This window comes from Anolis sagrei, chromosome 2 (assembly GCF_037176765.1).
Source record: "Anolis sagrei isolate rAnoSag1 chromosome 2, rAnoSag1.mat, whole genome shotgun sequence".
NCBI lineage: Eukaryota > Metazoa > Chordata > Lepidosauria > Squamata > Dactyloidae > Anolis > Anolis sagrei.
Window position 1 is genome coordinate 161419143 of NC_090022.1, and position 15576 is coordinate 161434718.

The 15576-nt window shown below is 41.9% G+C and overlaps 1 protein-coding gene and 1 pseudogene across 2 annotated transcripts in view; one reads left to right on the forward strand and one right to left on the reverse strand.

Moving 5' to 3' along the window:
* PDE4A (phosphodiesterase 4A) overlaps positions 1–15576 on the reverse strand; it is a 633870-nt gene that overhangs the window by 308612 nt on the left and 309682 nt on the right. The window lies entirely within an intron of this gene.
* Positions 862–15576, forward strand: part of LOC137096458 (cilia- and flagella-associated protein 251-like) — a 126157-nt pseudogene continuing 111442 nt past the window's right edge.

Below are 15576 nucleotides of genomic sequence, written 5' to 3' on the forward strand. Positions count from 1 at the left end.
ATTGATGGTCAAGAAATCAAAAGAGTGCAGACAATGATGAAGCTGTTGATTCTTTTAAAAGCTGCAGAAATGCCTGTTATGCACTTTATTAAGATATAAGAGAATGATATATTGAGAGCTCACAATATGAATTATACACATTGATTTGAATTAAACAGGCTGTTTCTCGGTGGTTAGCTTTTGAAACAGTCAGCCTTGCCTTCCCTCTCATTTGTCCTCCCACCAGCCTGGCAAAGATTCAGGAATGCTGGGAGGTTTCTGCCTAATACACAGTACAAATGACATTTTTAAAGCATTCTTTTTCAAAGTAAAGAGTCCAAAATTACACACTTCATCACTCAGGTGACTAACCCGGAATGTCTTCCTTGCAGCCAAACTCCTGCTCTGGCACTGTTAATCATCACCCCTCATCACAACTTGGAAAAGTTTCTCTTTTGGTTATACAACCTTCTGAAAGGTCCAACCGTTTCCAATTTCTTACCCTAAAACAATGGAATTAGGCTGGAGAAACATTTTCTTGCTATCAGTTTTGGCTTCACTTAGTTAACGTGTGTCTGTGTTTGAAGGCAACAAGAATGCATGTATAGGCAGTCCTCAAGTTATGGACAAAATAGGTTCTGTATGCTTATTTTGTTGAATTTGTATGTAAGTTGGAACAGGTACTTTAAAAAATGTAACTACAGACAAATCTATATACAAGGGTCCCTCACTTATTGTGGGTGTTACGTTCCAGGACCACCCGCAATAAGTGAAATTCCGTGAAGTAGGGACACCCCCTCACCTTCCCTCCTTGCCCTCCTTACCTTTCTCTTCCTCCTCCTTGTCATTGCCTGGACCTCTTGCCGCCACTTGTGCCCCACCATGCCTCCTCAATCACGGGCCCCAAGTGGCGGCAAGAGGCCCAGGCAGCAACGAGGAGGAGGAGGAAGGTAAAGAGGGTGAGGGAGCGGCTCTTCTTCCCTCCTCGCCCTCCTTACCTTCCTCTTCCTCCTCCTTGTCGCTGCCTGAACCTCTTGCTATCACTTGGGTCCCGCGACGCCTCTTCAATCGCGGGGCCCAAGTGGCAACAAGAGGCCCAGGTGGCATTGAGGAGGAGGAATTGGAAGGTAAAGAGGGCGAATGGGCAGCTTTTCTTCCCTCCTCGCCCTCCTTACCTTCCATTTATTTATTTAAAACATTTTTATCCCGCCCTTCTCACCCCAAAGGGGACTCAGGGCGGAGCACAGCATATACATGGCAAACATTCAATGCAGGGACACAAATTCGCATACACATACATAAACATTAAAAAACATTTATCAAAATACTAAAATACACCATTTAAAACCATCCTAGCCATCCGCATCAAATCCAATTGGCCCTGTCATTTTTCCCACTGCCGCTTCATTGCCCTGTCTCAAAAGCTTGGTCCCACAGCCAAGTTTTTACCATCCTTCTAAAGGACAGGAAGGAGGGGGCTGACCTGATCTCACCAGGAAGGGAGTTCCATAGCTGGGGAGCAATCACCGAGAAGGCCCTGTCTCTCATCCCTACCAATCGCGCCTGTGACAACGGCAGGACTGAAAGCAGGGCCTCCCTGGAGGATCTTAATCTCCACGATGGTTCATAGGGGGAGATGCGTTTGGACAGGTAATTTGGGCCAGGGCCGTTTAGGGCTTTATAGGCCAAAGTCAGCACTTTGAATTGTGCCCGGTAGAAAACGGGCAGCCAGTGGAGCTGGCGTAACATGGGAGTTGTACGCTCCCTGTATGCCGCCCCAGTTATTAACCTGGCTGCCTCTCGTTGGACTATTTGAAGCTTCCGAGCAGTCTTTAAAGGCAACCCCTCTTCCTCCTCATCATCACTGCCTGGGCCTCTTGCCACAACTTGGGCCCCGCAACGCCTCCTCAATCCTCACTACTTAATTTTTTTTTTTTAGAAACCCATACAACAGCAAGTTTGCGATAAGCGAACCGCAAAGTAGTGAGGGACCACTGTATTAGCTTTGGATAGCATAGGAAAGGGTTAGCCCCTCTATGATGTTTCTTTTGCTGTCTGTGCCCCTGTTCAGAAGATTTCACTTCACTTTCCATCCCTGTGATAATTGGATTTTGAAAAAAATGGCTTGTTATGGAATCAAAGATTGGTGATAAAGTTTCAGTGGAGACACTTATTTCCCATGGTAACTCTTCCAGGAGTTGATTTCCCTTCCTAGGGGTAAATTTCTCTCACTTCTTGTTGTTTCACTCCTGTTCTTAATTAAGTGTTGTATGTTTGTAACTCAAGGACTGCTTGTACACTCCCCCCTCCCCCAGCCAGTAGTGCATCTCTGGCTGGATCTACAATGCCATATAATCCAGTATCTGATCCCAGATTATCTGCTTTCAGATGGATTATATGAGTCTACACTGCCAATCTGTAATAACATAATTTGGGATTAGATTCTAGGATAAAGGGCAGTGTAGATATAGCCTTAGAGTGACATACATTCAGCATTAGGGAGGAAAGAAAGATACAATAGTGAAATAAGAACTGAATAAAAGAGAAATCAATTCCCTTCATTTCCCCATCTCCTTGGCTCTAAAAAAAATTCCAGGCATCTCTTACTTCTGCACTAAAAGGATGAAGATCTGTTGCTGTTGCCATCTACTTTGGTCTTTGTATCAAAATGGAGACTGTGTGGTTCTTTACATGTTGGACTGCAACTCCCATTATCTCTTTCTGGTTGCTATATTTAGAGGAGATGGGAGTTATAATTGAGCAAAGTCCGGAGGATCACACGATCTACAGTTCTGTTTTATGCATCTGTGTCTCCATGTGACCTCCCTGTGATTTCACTTCTGTGCACACATAAAAGCTAGAAATGGAGCAGCTACAATCAATCCCTAAATTGGAGTGTAGTCTGGTTCCAGGCTGTGTAGTCATGTCCTTACAGTATTTTCTCCTGACGTTTCACCTGCATCTGTGGCTGGCATCTCCCTAAAATCTTCAGACATTTTCTCCATCATAGCACACCAAGTTTTGAAAATGGGAAAGCAGGGAGAGAGAGTGTATTTTCAACAAGCCTATTCGCAGCCAGATCTTGCTTTGCACCCACTCATCCTGCCTGCTCCAGACGCTAACTAATGATGTATTGATTTTGTCCCCAGAAGCTTAAGAGTGGGAGAGAAACGGAAGTGCTGAAATTGAACATGGATCTTGACTTCAAGCAACTTTAATTAACATTTGTTAAAAGGCACAATAAGTGGCGGTGAGTGTTTTATTAAGTAATTGCCCTGAACGAGGGGGCTGGTGGTCCAATACCATCATGTTTTGTATTTATATAGCCTCCTAGATTTTCCTACCACTCCTTCCACACACTGCTAAGAGGGAAAGACAGATTAGCTGCAGAAGGTTATCTGATGCATTATTTGATTAGGACTACTGGGAGCTGTGTTTCTAGAGGTACTTACAGATATTTTAGGTAGTGTTACACAGTAGTCTCACGTAGTCAGTCAATATAATTGCCTGCTTGTCTATCTGTCTACCCAGTCATCCATCTGTCTGTCTGCCTGCTCATCCATCCCTTCAATCATCCCGCAAAAGGCCATTACAACTGAGCCATTAATTGAGTGACCTGTGTGCAAAGACCAAAATAGAATTTTATTTATTTATTTACAATATTTATAGCCCACCTTTCTCAGCCTTATGGTGATTCAAAGCAAGTTACAGATTGGCACAATTCAATGTCAGACATTCATAAAAGTGCCATTAAACACAATCAACATTACAATATAAAACATATATAAAAACCATGAAATCATATAATCATTGGTGTCAGGGCCGCAGCCAGAAAAAATTTCAGGGAGGTTTGAAAATTTCGGGGGGTGTTATGAAAATTTCGGGGGGGGGGGGTTAGGGTCACTCTGAAGCAAAGAGCACAGCAGGGGGCAGAGCAGTCTTCCATAGTCTGCAGCTCCACCCCTGTCAACCACCTCCACCAAGTCTGGCCTCCTTAATGAGAGCATTCAACACCCCCCCCCCCAACTTGGTTGCTTCACTACATCGGCTATTGCTGCAAGTGAATAAATTGTCAATATTTGCTTGAGATAGTGCTTGCAGTTCTGGAGGGACTCTTAATTTTTTGCGTCTCATAGACTTAGCATGGGGATTTGGTTAACCAGTTAAAATTCATGAGTAAACCAGTTTTTTCTTTAACTTGAAAAATGGGGGGGGGGGGGTTGAACCCCTAAACCCCCCCCCCCTCGCTACAGGCCTGATTGGTGTCATCCTGTTAAAAATGTTATCCAGTAACATTGTCTGGCCATTCCATGTTCATCATTCATAGTTCCGTGTTATCTATTCCACTGCATTCTCAAAAGCTTGCTCAAAGAGCCAGATCTTTACTTTTTTTTGGAAAGTCAGGAAGGAGGGGACCGATCTAATATCCTGGGGAGGGAGTTCCATAGCCGGGGGGTCACCCTGAGAAAGCCCTGTCCTTTGTCTCTGCCAATCGCATGTGCGAGGCAGGTGGCATCAAGAGCAGCACCTTCCCAGACGATCTTAAGCTCCTAGATGGTTCATAGGAGGAGATACGTTCGGACAAGTAAGCTGGGTCAGAATAATTAAATGCAAGTTTAATAACTTAAATAAATATAAGTTTAAAAAATGATAGTCTAGAACAGTTTTTCTCAATCTTTGTTTTGGGACTTTAGCACTCAGAAATTCAAGTCAGCTTGGCCAACAGTCAGGAATTCTGGGAACAAGTCCAAAACATCTGCATGGCAGGGAGCTGGATTGGCTAGAAACACTGCTCTAGATGAACACATTGTTCCAACTTAAAGGGAAAATATGCCTATGTATGTGTGTATGTACACAAGAGTATCTGCAACCAAGGACTCCAGTGTTTCCAGATCATAATGCTTTAAGAGTACAGCAGAGTTGTATTTTCACTGATGGAGCAACAACCTAGTGAGGCTATATAGGAATATCTGGAAAAATAGGCCCAACCAGGAAAATTAAATATTCAAGGATGCAAATCTTTCCTTGGGGTCTGTATCAGTGAACATGGAAGGAGGAGGAGAAATGGAGTAGTAGATAGGAAGAATAATGCTATGCTCATATTGCTGTTTTAAGGGTTCTAGATATCATTTTAGAATTGGGCGTGAGACAAGAGATCAGCCACTAAAAGCAGCTATAACAATGAATCACTGCCTAGAAATTGGCAGGACTGCAGAATTCTATACTGTGATTAAACTGTAGGACTAAAGATATCTAAGAGCCTTACTAGGTCTCTTTAGGACAGTCACTCACCCTCAGAGAGACTTTTACAGAGTTATTGGATTGTTAGAATGGAAGCTAGAATATCGCTGCCAACTTTAGCATGTGTACATTGAGTGGTATGCCCAAGTGAGGCCACATTTGGTGTTGCATGTGCCTATGTACATGCTATACACACATACACTATGAGGGATGAGTTATTTATTTCTGTCTAAATCAGTGGTTCTCAGCCTGTGGGTCCCCAGGTGTTTTGGGTTACAACTCCCAGAAATCCCAGCCAGTTTGCCAGCTGTTAGGATTTCTGGGAGTTGTAGGCCAAAACATCTGGGGACCCACAAGTTGAGAACCACTGATCTAAATGGACAAGATCACTGTAACTCTAGGGATTGCTGAGGCCAATGCCTCTTCTCTGACAACATACAATGGTTGAATGTGGATTCTCTTTCCAATAGCAGCATGAAAACACCAATGGTTGGTACTTCTAGGTACTTCTAGGTTGTTGGCCTGGAGGTAGCAGAAGGGAATAACCAAATCTTCCCCTACCACTGTTTGAATTAAATCACTCTTCTACCATCACCATTAGAAGCCCAAGTTATTCTTTTTTTAAATAAAACCCCAATAATAACTGCTTTAATTTAAAATTAATTTAAAATACAAAGAAAACAGCCAGCTTTGATGTTTTTCATGGCTTGCTCCAGTGGTGCCACCTAATATCCTGAAGTTGTTTGGAAGGCTGGGAGTCATGTAACCACTACCTCCTCCCACCTTTGTCATATTTTTCTGTTTTCTGGTCTACCCAACCATGTCAGAAACTTCTGAGAAAGGAAGACATAGTCTTCTTCTCTCCTGTGGGTCTCATCCTACACAGCAGCTGACAAAGGACTCAATTTCCTTCTCAGTCTAAACAGCAATTATTGCTCCTCCCAGGTGCCTCCCTGCATCATGCCCAATTTCCCATCTGTTTAATTGACAATTAGTCTCAAAGGAAGTCTGGGATGTCCCCAGCAGGGAACAGCTTGTTCTGATACAGAGACTTATAGTTCAGCAGTATCTGTCATAAACCAGCTTGTGGCTTCTGGTTGAAAGTTTAGTCCAATTTCTGGGTATAGTGCGACCCCTGTATCCATGGAGGATACGTCTCCAGATTTTGTGTTAATACGCAATATAATATCAAACTCTATTGAAATGAAGAACTTATGGAAAAATAACACCAATTCATGGTGTTGGAGGATCTAGAAAATGCCTAAAAATAACATGTTGTTGGATGAGAAAAAATGAAACAGTCCTGCAGGCATCGGGGTTGTACTGTATCATCTCAGGCCTTGGCTATGTTGCAAATTTGCAGCAGATCAATGCTGATTCCATTTTGAAAACAGCAGACTAGAGGTATCTATAATAGAATTGAGACCAGATACCCACAGAAGCTACCTCACCATGGCATATTTCTCTCAAGAAGGATTATAATAGGGTTGTTGTAGGTTTTTTCCGGCTATATGGCCATGGTCTAGAGGCATTCTCTCCTGACGTTTCGCCTGCATCTATGGCAAGCATCCTCAGAGGTAGTGAAGTCTGTTGGAACTAGGAAAAAGGGTTTATATATCTGTGGAATGACCGGGGTGGGACAAAGGACTCTTGTCTGCTGGAGCTAGGTGTGAATCTTTCAACTGATCACCTTGATTAGCATATAATGGCCTGATAGTGCCTGGAACAAACTTTTGTTGAGAGGTGATTAGATGTCCTTGTTTGTTACCGCCCTGTTGTTGTGCTGTTGTAAGGATTATAATAAATAATATATAAATAATATATAAAATATAATAAATAAATAAGATCTATTTATTGATCAGAGACTCAGCTCAAGTAAGACTTCATTCTAAATCATGGTTAAGGAAACGTCAATTCAAGTTAACATGCAATGTCTGAATTGAGAAGCCACATTTTGCAACTCTTAAACAAAAAGCAGAAATTTTGGTTTGCAGAAAAATTCTAAGTGTGGTTTGTGGTAAACATGGTTTGATGTAATATCTGAATGGGACATTTTAGGAAAAGTGACATCAAGGTCACATTTTCTCTTCCCATTTGTGCTTGAGGTGTTGATCATCAGCACCATATGGAACAACCTATAGGAAATCTCAATCTTTCTTAGACAGTTTGTTGACAATTTATCCTTCAGCTTGAAAAACACACTGAAACCTTTTTGCCAACCTGAACGGGCTCCTTACCTTCCTAAAACGGTCTCCTAATAGAGAAGAACCACAGGCATGGTTTTCTAAAGGCAAATACGGCATTTTAGTTAAGCACCAAGATTCAAACATAAAGATGCAGATTTTGAAGCTTAAAAAGGCGGGCTTTTGGTGCTGAAACATACAAACTATTTCAGGGATACCTAGCAGTTATTCTCCAGATGTGGGAAGTGTAGAAACAAAGACCAAATCTCACAAAGACCAGACCTCACTACCTCTGAGGATGCTTGCCATAGATGCAGGCAAAACATCAGGAGAAAAATTGCCTCCAGAACATGGCTATATAGCCCGGAAAAACCTACAACAACAAAGACCAAATCCCATTCCGGCTGTTTATATTGCCTCTTTGCTGAATTAAGAACTGAGAACCAGGAATAAGTAGAGCTTTAGTCTGAAGAGTCAAAGTGAGGGAGAAAAGGTCCCACATCCTGAAACAGACATGGAGATCCTGCCTGTCATTAGGTATATTACATGCTTGGCTATCTTTTTCTATAAAAAAGAGGGGGCAGGAGAGTGCCTTTCATACAGGGCTTGAGGAAGAAAACATGCCAGGTTTCCTTTGGGACAAACCAGGTTGCTCACAACAGCATAGGAGCATTGGAAGCTGTTGCCCTGTGATTCCTAGACATTCATCTTGCAGGAGTTCTGCAGCACAAGCAATCTCCCTCAACTGTGCCCCATTGATCATGGTGATGGATGCCAAGTGTACAACCCTGCTCTGCGGAGAAATCAATCAGGTTCGAGGAAACTCCGCAGCTTCATCAAAGGCTAATTTTTCCCTTTTCCCCTACCTCCACCCCATGGTATTTATCATTCAGAATTTCTTCCACTCACTGGCAAGCACACAGCTACTCCCTATAAAGGCCAGGAGCAGATATATTGAAATATCCATGTGTCAGCAAAACATCTTAGGCTAAGGTATTATCAGAGCTCAGTGCCATTTCCCTTTTTTTGACACCAAATTCCAGAACCACTCAGGCAGCAAGGCAACTGTCCCTGCTGAGTGGGTGGTTCTGGTAATAGCAGACACAAGAGGAAGCTTGGCAGCCTATTGGAAATAACAAGCAAGAGCTTACAAACACCTTCTCCCATCCAGTGCCTTTCAGATGTTGGACTATAACTGTGCTGGTACGGCTGTACCAGGAGCTCCAACTTTATTTTCCTTCTGGTATTTGTTTGCAGTTATAGGGCAGGCCACCTGTCCATCATAATTAAGCTTTGGTTCCACCCCTTGTTCTGGGCTCTGGGAGGGAAAGGAGCCATTTTTTGGTCAGTCTCACATAAGGAAGCTAAACTATAGGACGTAGACCAGCTCGTCTCGTAGAAAAGCTTCTTTTCTCAAGAACATCCGGGGAAACAGAAACAGAAATTCCAGGGGAAAGGTCCCAAGGCTCTGGCTGAGAGCTCACAGCCTCTCAGCCTCACAGCAATCAGAGGGAAAACAGCCCTGAAGTTTTCAAAGAATTCTCGGAGGGAGGACAGCATTACAGATCCACTGAACTCCAGCTGAAATATCTACAAGCCTCGGCTGGTAGGTCTACTCGATACCCAGACGCATTTGGAATCGGTAGTAGGACCCACACCAATGAGGCATAGGTAGTAAACAGTCTGGGAGAGATTAAATAGGGTTTTTTTTCTTACAGAGAAAGTCAGGTACCAGTCCATTGAGGACTAGACTAAGAAAGCCTTGAAGTGTTGTTTGAATCACCGAAGACTTGTTGTTTGTTCCATAATAAAGACCTTGTTGTATCATTAAAGACTCTAAAGACCATCACTTCAGAAAAATCCCTGAGAATCTCTCTTTCAGGCCCCCTGGCTTCCCGCTGGGCTTAAAGTATACGTCCTATAGAAAAGACAGCTGTTACAGGTCCAGCGTGCAACAGAACAATAACTGCTATGATTCCTAGATAGAATGGGGTTGGCCAACAAACTGGGAACTACCATCTTAGTATCTGGTTTTCCTGGGAACTCTATTGCCATATTAAAGTAACAGAGTGGGCATTAGAAGAAGTAACAGGAAATATGAGAACAAAGTGTTTTTTTTTAATGAAGTCCTGAGCTAGGTTTTGCTTATATTCAGTGTTCTAGCTACCGCCATGAAATTAGGAGAGGTCATATTCAAAGGCTGTTTCAATCTTTGACATTTAACTTCACATCCATATTCAAGAATTGGATTTTAAAAGATGAATGTTTTTGCCATTTTAACCTGAATGGAGTCACTCTTGACTTGCCTATCTATCTATATATAAATGCTCTGTGCATAATGAGTGCCTTAAAAACAAGAGAACCAATGAACGAAATCACACCAAATTTGGCAACAAAACATCTCACAACACAAGGAGTGACCATCACTCAAAAAATTATGATTTTGTCATTTGGGAGTTGTAGTTGCTGGGATTTATAGTTAACCTACAATCAAAGAGCATTCTGAACTCCATCAACAATGGAATTGAACCAAACTTGGCACACAAAACTCCCATGACCAAGAGAAAATATTGGAAGGGTTTGGTGGGCACTGACTTTGAGTTTTGGAGTTGTAGTTCACCTACATCCAGACTCAAACAATGGACTCAAACAATGATGGATCTGGACCAAACTTGGCATAAGCACCCAATACACCCAAATATCAACACAGTTGGAGTTTGGGGGAAATACACCTTGACATTTGGGAGTTGTAGTCACTGGGATTCACAGTTCACCTACAATCAATGGGCATTCTGAACCCCACGAACGACAGAATTGGGGCAAACTTCCCACACAGAACCCCCATGACCAACAGAAAACACTTAAGGCCATACAACCTAACTCCCTTCATCAGGGCAAGAAAATGTAATCAAAGTACTCCTGACAAAGAGCCATCCAGCCATCAATATAGATAGATAGATAGATAGATAGATAGATATGATTCACACACACACAGAGATATATAGTATTATAGATTTGAAAGGGACCCTTAAAGAAGGACAATAATATGTTGCATGTTACAGGGTGGGCAAACCAGACACTCTCCACATCAACACTGACAAAGAAACAGCAAGAAATGCTGTTTAACCACAAGCATAAAGAAATTACATATATTAGAAACCAACACTTTCTCATTACTTGATTTTCCAGATCGACAGACTGGGCCACAGCAACGCGTGGCAGGGGACAGCTAGTGGATTATAAGACTGAGATGCGTTCCTTTTGCAGACTGATTGCTACTCAAAGGTATTATTCCCATACGTGAGCCAGTGTGCACACAAGACAGAAAGACAAAAGACATGGTGCAGATAATCATGTAGTTGAAAGTCTTAAAAAATGCCAGCTCAAGTATAGGCAAAACAACAAGATTGTCTGACCATTGAACTATAATGTAAGATATGACCATTGAACTATAGATGTACGATGAACACCTATGCCCCTGTGAGGCTGAGGCAATGGAAACCATGAACCACGTTTTGTTGCACTGCTCTTTTTACCGAGACCTTCATAAACATTTAATAAATCCTATTTTAGAAAGTTTACCAGGGAGATCTATAAGGTTTTATGTTATCATTTGGCTGACCAACACCCCAAAATTACTGCTAAAGTTGCTAGCTTTTGTGCATCAGCAATAGCTTTTCATCACAAGATGCTGTCACACTCTTAAAAGGTTTTAATATTTACTCCAGTTTTTACCATTGTCATTTTAGCATATAAATGTTTAATACTGTTTTAATTATCATATTCAATACTGGGTTCTAACTTTGTTTTTGACATTGTTTCTTAATGCTTAAATGTATATGTTCTTACTCTGACGATTGTACATTACTTGGTGCTGGTCATTGACCGTACATAAATGTATATATACAGATGTAAAATATGTCTCTCTCCAATCTTTGGGATTGTCTACATGGCCCAAAAAACTTACTATATATGCATTGCTAGTAATTTTTACAAGCCACGGCAACTTATAGTAAGTATTTTTTTCTTTTGCTTTAAATAATTTTTACTCCACTTTAGGCATACTCCAGACTGGATCCCAGGGCTTTGGGGCAGTCTGGACAATAAGACCAGATCCAATTTGGCCCAATCCCCTGTCCAGATGTACACCACCACCATCACCCTTTAGTGTTGGGAATGGAGGTGAAACGTACCCATTATGTCCATTACACCCATTATGGGGTTGTTCCTGGTCAGATTTGTAACAGGCTAACCCAGGGGTCCTCAAACTAAGGCCCGGGGACCAGATATGTCCCTCCAAAGTCATTTACCCGGCCCTCGCTCAGGGTCAAGCTAAGTCTGAAACAACTTGAAAACACACAACAACAACAACAACAACAACAACAACAACAACAATCCTATCTCATCAGCCAAAAGCAGGCCCACACTTCCCATTGAAATATTAATAAGTTTATATTTGTTAAAATTGTTCTTCATTTTAATAATTGTGTTGTTTTTAAGTGATTTTTTTTGCACTACAAATAAAATATGCGTAGTGTGCATAAGAATTCATTCATTTTTTTTTCCAAATTATAATCTGGCCCTCCAACAGTTTGAGGGACTGTGACCTGGCCCTCTCTTTAAAAAGTTTGAGGACCCCTGGGCTAACCTATCCAATATAGATGAGCCCTTAGAGTCTTCTGGTAATAGTAAAGCACATTGGCCATTTGAGCTACCCGTAGCTTTCTTCCAGTAAACCAGGTCTATCCAGATTCAAGTGACAGTGTGATGTCAATGAAAGGACCCTGAAAAATGATTCCTTGGAAAAGTCTAGTAAGCTGGTTTGTCATAATTGAAGGATCATACAACTTACAGTACAAAAAGTACATTTCCTGGCAACTGTATCTGTATGGCTGGAGAGGGTTGTTCCTCTTTTGGAGGTACAAGCTGAATAAGACTGCCCTTTACCTTTTTCCAATTCTTACCATGGTTACCAATTTGCCTCCCCATCCACAGTCATTTTCCCTGCCTCTCTGCTTCCTGCTTTTATTGTTTATTCCTTGTAATCAGGGACAGTCCTGAGATGATTCTGTGCAGCTAAATGGGATATTGTGAGTGCAATTGTAACGCAACTACAGAATGAGAAAGACCTAAGTAGGCTTGCCTTTGATAAATGGCTGGGGGGAGGAAATTGCAGACAACTAAACAGCCTTTTTGAGGGTTAATTTGCTTTGCTCTGTCTTGAGCGGCAAACTGAAAAGCAAAATGGATTTGATAATGTGCAATATAAATAGAAAAACCAGCACAGTGCACAGTGCAAATTACATGGATAGAGCAGCCACAGCAAATGGCTAAACATTTCTCATGCTGCCCAGGCTTCAGTGCAGAAATGGTTTTCCCTTCCACTCCGTTCAGTGTGGAACTGAATCATAAGCAAAACTGCCAAAACATAGCAACCCACCCATCCCAATGCAGTGTGTTCTAGGAAGGAGAAGGTGAGCATCCCTTATCTGGAATTCCAAAATACTCCAAAGTCAACATCATGGGTGGCTGAGATAGTGACACCTTTGCTTGGAATGCAAAGGTGTCAATATCTTATGGAGGAAAAGTATCACAGGGCAGGCCCGTAGCCAGGATTTTGATTCGGGGGAGGCTGAGTTTGATTCGGGGGGGAGGGGGCTGAGTCTGAGTGATAGAGGGTCTACCCTAGCAAACCTTTTGTATCGTTACCCCAATACCCCCATGCGTATGAGATATATTGAGCATGGTGATCAGATCATATGAATAAACATAACAGTCTAAATAATGTACCAGTAAGGCCTTCTCGCGGACCACCATGAGAATTTCGGGGGGGGGGTCTGAAGCCCCCAAAGCCCTCCCCCCTTCGGCTACATACCTGCCACAGGGAGACCCTCATGGTGACAAAGTTTCTTGCAGTGGCAGCAGGGCTGAGAAAGAGCCTAGTCTCCGATCAGGGTATTACTTGACATGGTAATGTATATGGTTATATAGCATATTTCTCTGGTTATGAATGATCTGTAAACTGCTGCGTGTTATCTATTTAACAGTTGTGGGTCCATGGACCGTAATAAAGTTAAATCTGAAAGAAACCAAAAACTAAATGGATGGCCATCTGTCAGGGGTGATTTGAATGCCATATTCCTGCTTCTTGGCAGGGGGTTGGACTGGATGGCCCATGAGGTCTCTTCCAACTCTATGATTCTATGATTCTAAAACATTTCAGGTCCCAAGCATATCACACAATGAATACTCAACCTGCATTGAATTTGACAGCCTTGTTTTTATTGTCTATCATGCAAATTCTCTAGGTAGCTCTAGTGATGTTGCATTACATCTGTGGAAGTTCTTCTTACATGTATAACCCAAGGATAAGAAGAATCTGCTCAGCACTGCTCTACAGAAGGAGAATGTGACTAGAAGGCTTGTTTGATTATATGCAATGAAAAAGGCTTACTCCATGAGAGTAACATGGAATAGCAGGGAGACTGTCATTGTCGACACCAGGGATACATTTCATTATTGGCTCCTACAAAACAGCTGTCATTGTCCCTTTGGTGTTGTCTTTTTCCTGCCTAGAATTTTTTCCTCAGGTAGACTACAAAATGTGTAACAGGATTGGTGAGACTGGTGAAATAGGTCAGATTAAAGAAAATTTAAAACCATGGATTGCATCTTACCACCTCTCTAATTTAATCTGCTACACATTTGACCTTCTCTTTTCTTCCACCCACACTAACACTTCTCCCACTCTTCAAATGCCTTGTTTGTTAAAGGTTAATAAGGAATTATTTATTTCAGTTAGAAAGCCCTGTTTACTCCAAGTATGGTATGTTATCTACATGGATCGGCCAGTCAATATGGGTTGCAGAATTCACAGTTAGGAATGTCTAGAAAGCCTCAGAGTATATGAAGAACAGCTTTCATAGATGATCACTCATGGTCGAGTATAATTGCCTTCCAAGGGTAAAGTCTTAGAATTATAGAGTTGGAAGAGACCTCATGGGCCATCCAGTCCAACCCCCTGCCAAGAAGCAGGAATATTGCATTCAAAGCACCCCTTGGTATTGGTTCCATAAGGGACTGTGGAGACCTCTTTTGGATGCGCATGGTCTTTCACAACAAGGACATAGACTTCCAAATAGAAGTGGGTCCAGACAAGTGTTTGTTTTATATGCCTTCCTCTTGGCTATCTAACTGAATCACTACATCCTTTCTTCTTCATAGATTCATCTATATAAATAAAAATGTAATGTTCGTTTGTGGATTAACATAATGTAAAAAACACTGGATGAACTGCTGCCAAATTTGGCCAAAGGACATCTAATAACCCAAGGAGTGACTATCACTCAAAAAAATGATTTTGTCATTTGAGAATTGTAGTTGCTGGGATTTTTAGTTTATTTACATTAGCATTCTGAACTCCACCAATGATGGAATTGAACCAAACGTGGCACACAGGACTCCCATGACCAACAGAAAACACTAGAAGGGTTTGGTGGGCATTGACCTTGAGTTTTGGAGTTGTAGTTCACCTACATCCAGAGACCACTGTGGACTCAAACAACGATGGATCTGGACCAAACTTGGCACGAATATTCCATATGCCCAACTAGGAACACAGATGGAGTTTGGGGGAAATAGACTTTGACATTTGGAAGCTGTGGTTACTGGGCTTTATAGGTCACCTACAATCATACAACATACTTTTTTTTGTCGTGTCAGGAGTGTCCTGTTGTGAGAGAATTGGCCGTCTGCAAGGACTTGCCCAGGGGACGCCCGGATGATTTTGATGTTTTATCATCCTTGTGGGAGTAAAGGAGCATGCTGAACCCCACAAACGACAGAATTGGGGCAAATTTCCCACACAGAACCCCCATACTTAAGGTCATCCAGTCCAACTCCTTTCACCAGGGCAAGAAAATGTAATCAAATTCCTCCTGACAAAGAGCCATCTAGCCATAGATATAGCTTAATATATATGATTCACACACACACACAAATATAGTATCATAGATTTGAAAGGGACCTCTAAAGAAGGACAATTATATGTTGCATGTTTCAGAGTAGGCAAACCAGACAATCTCCACATCAACACTGACAAAGAAACAACAAGAAATACTTTTAACCCACAAGCACCGAGACATTACTTATATTAGAAACCAAGACTTTCTCA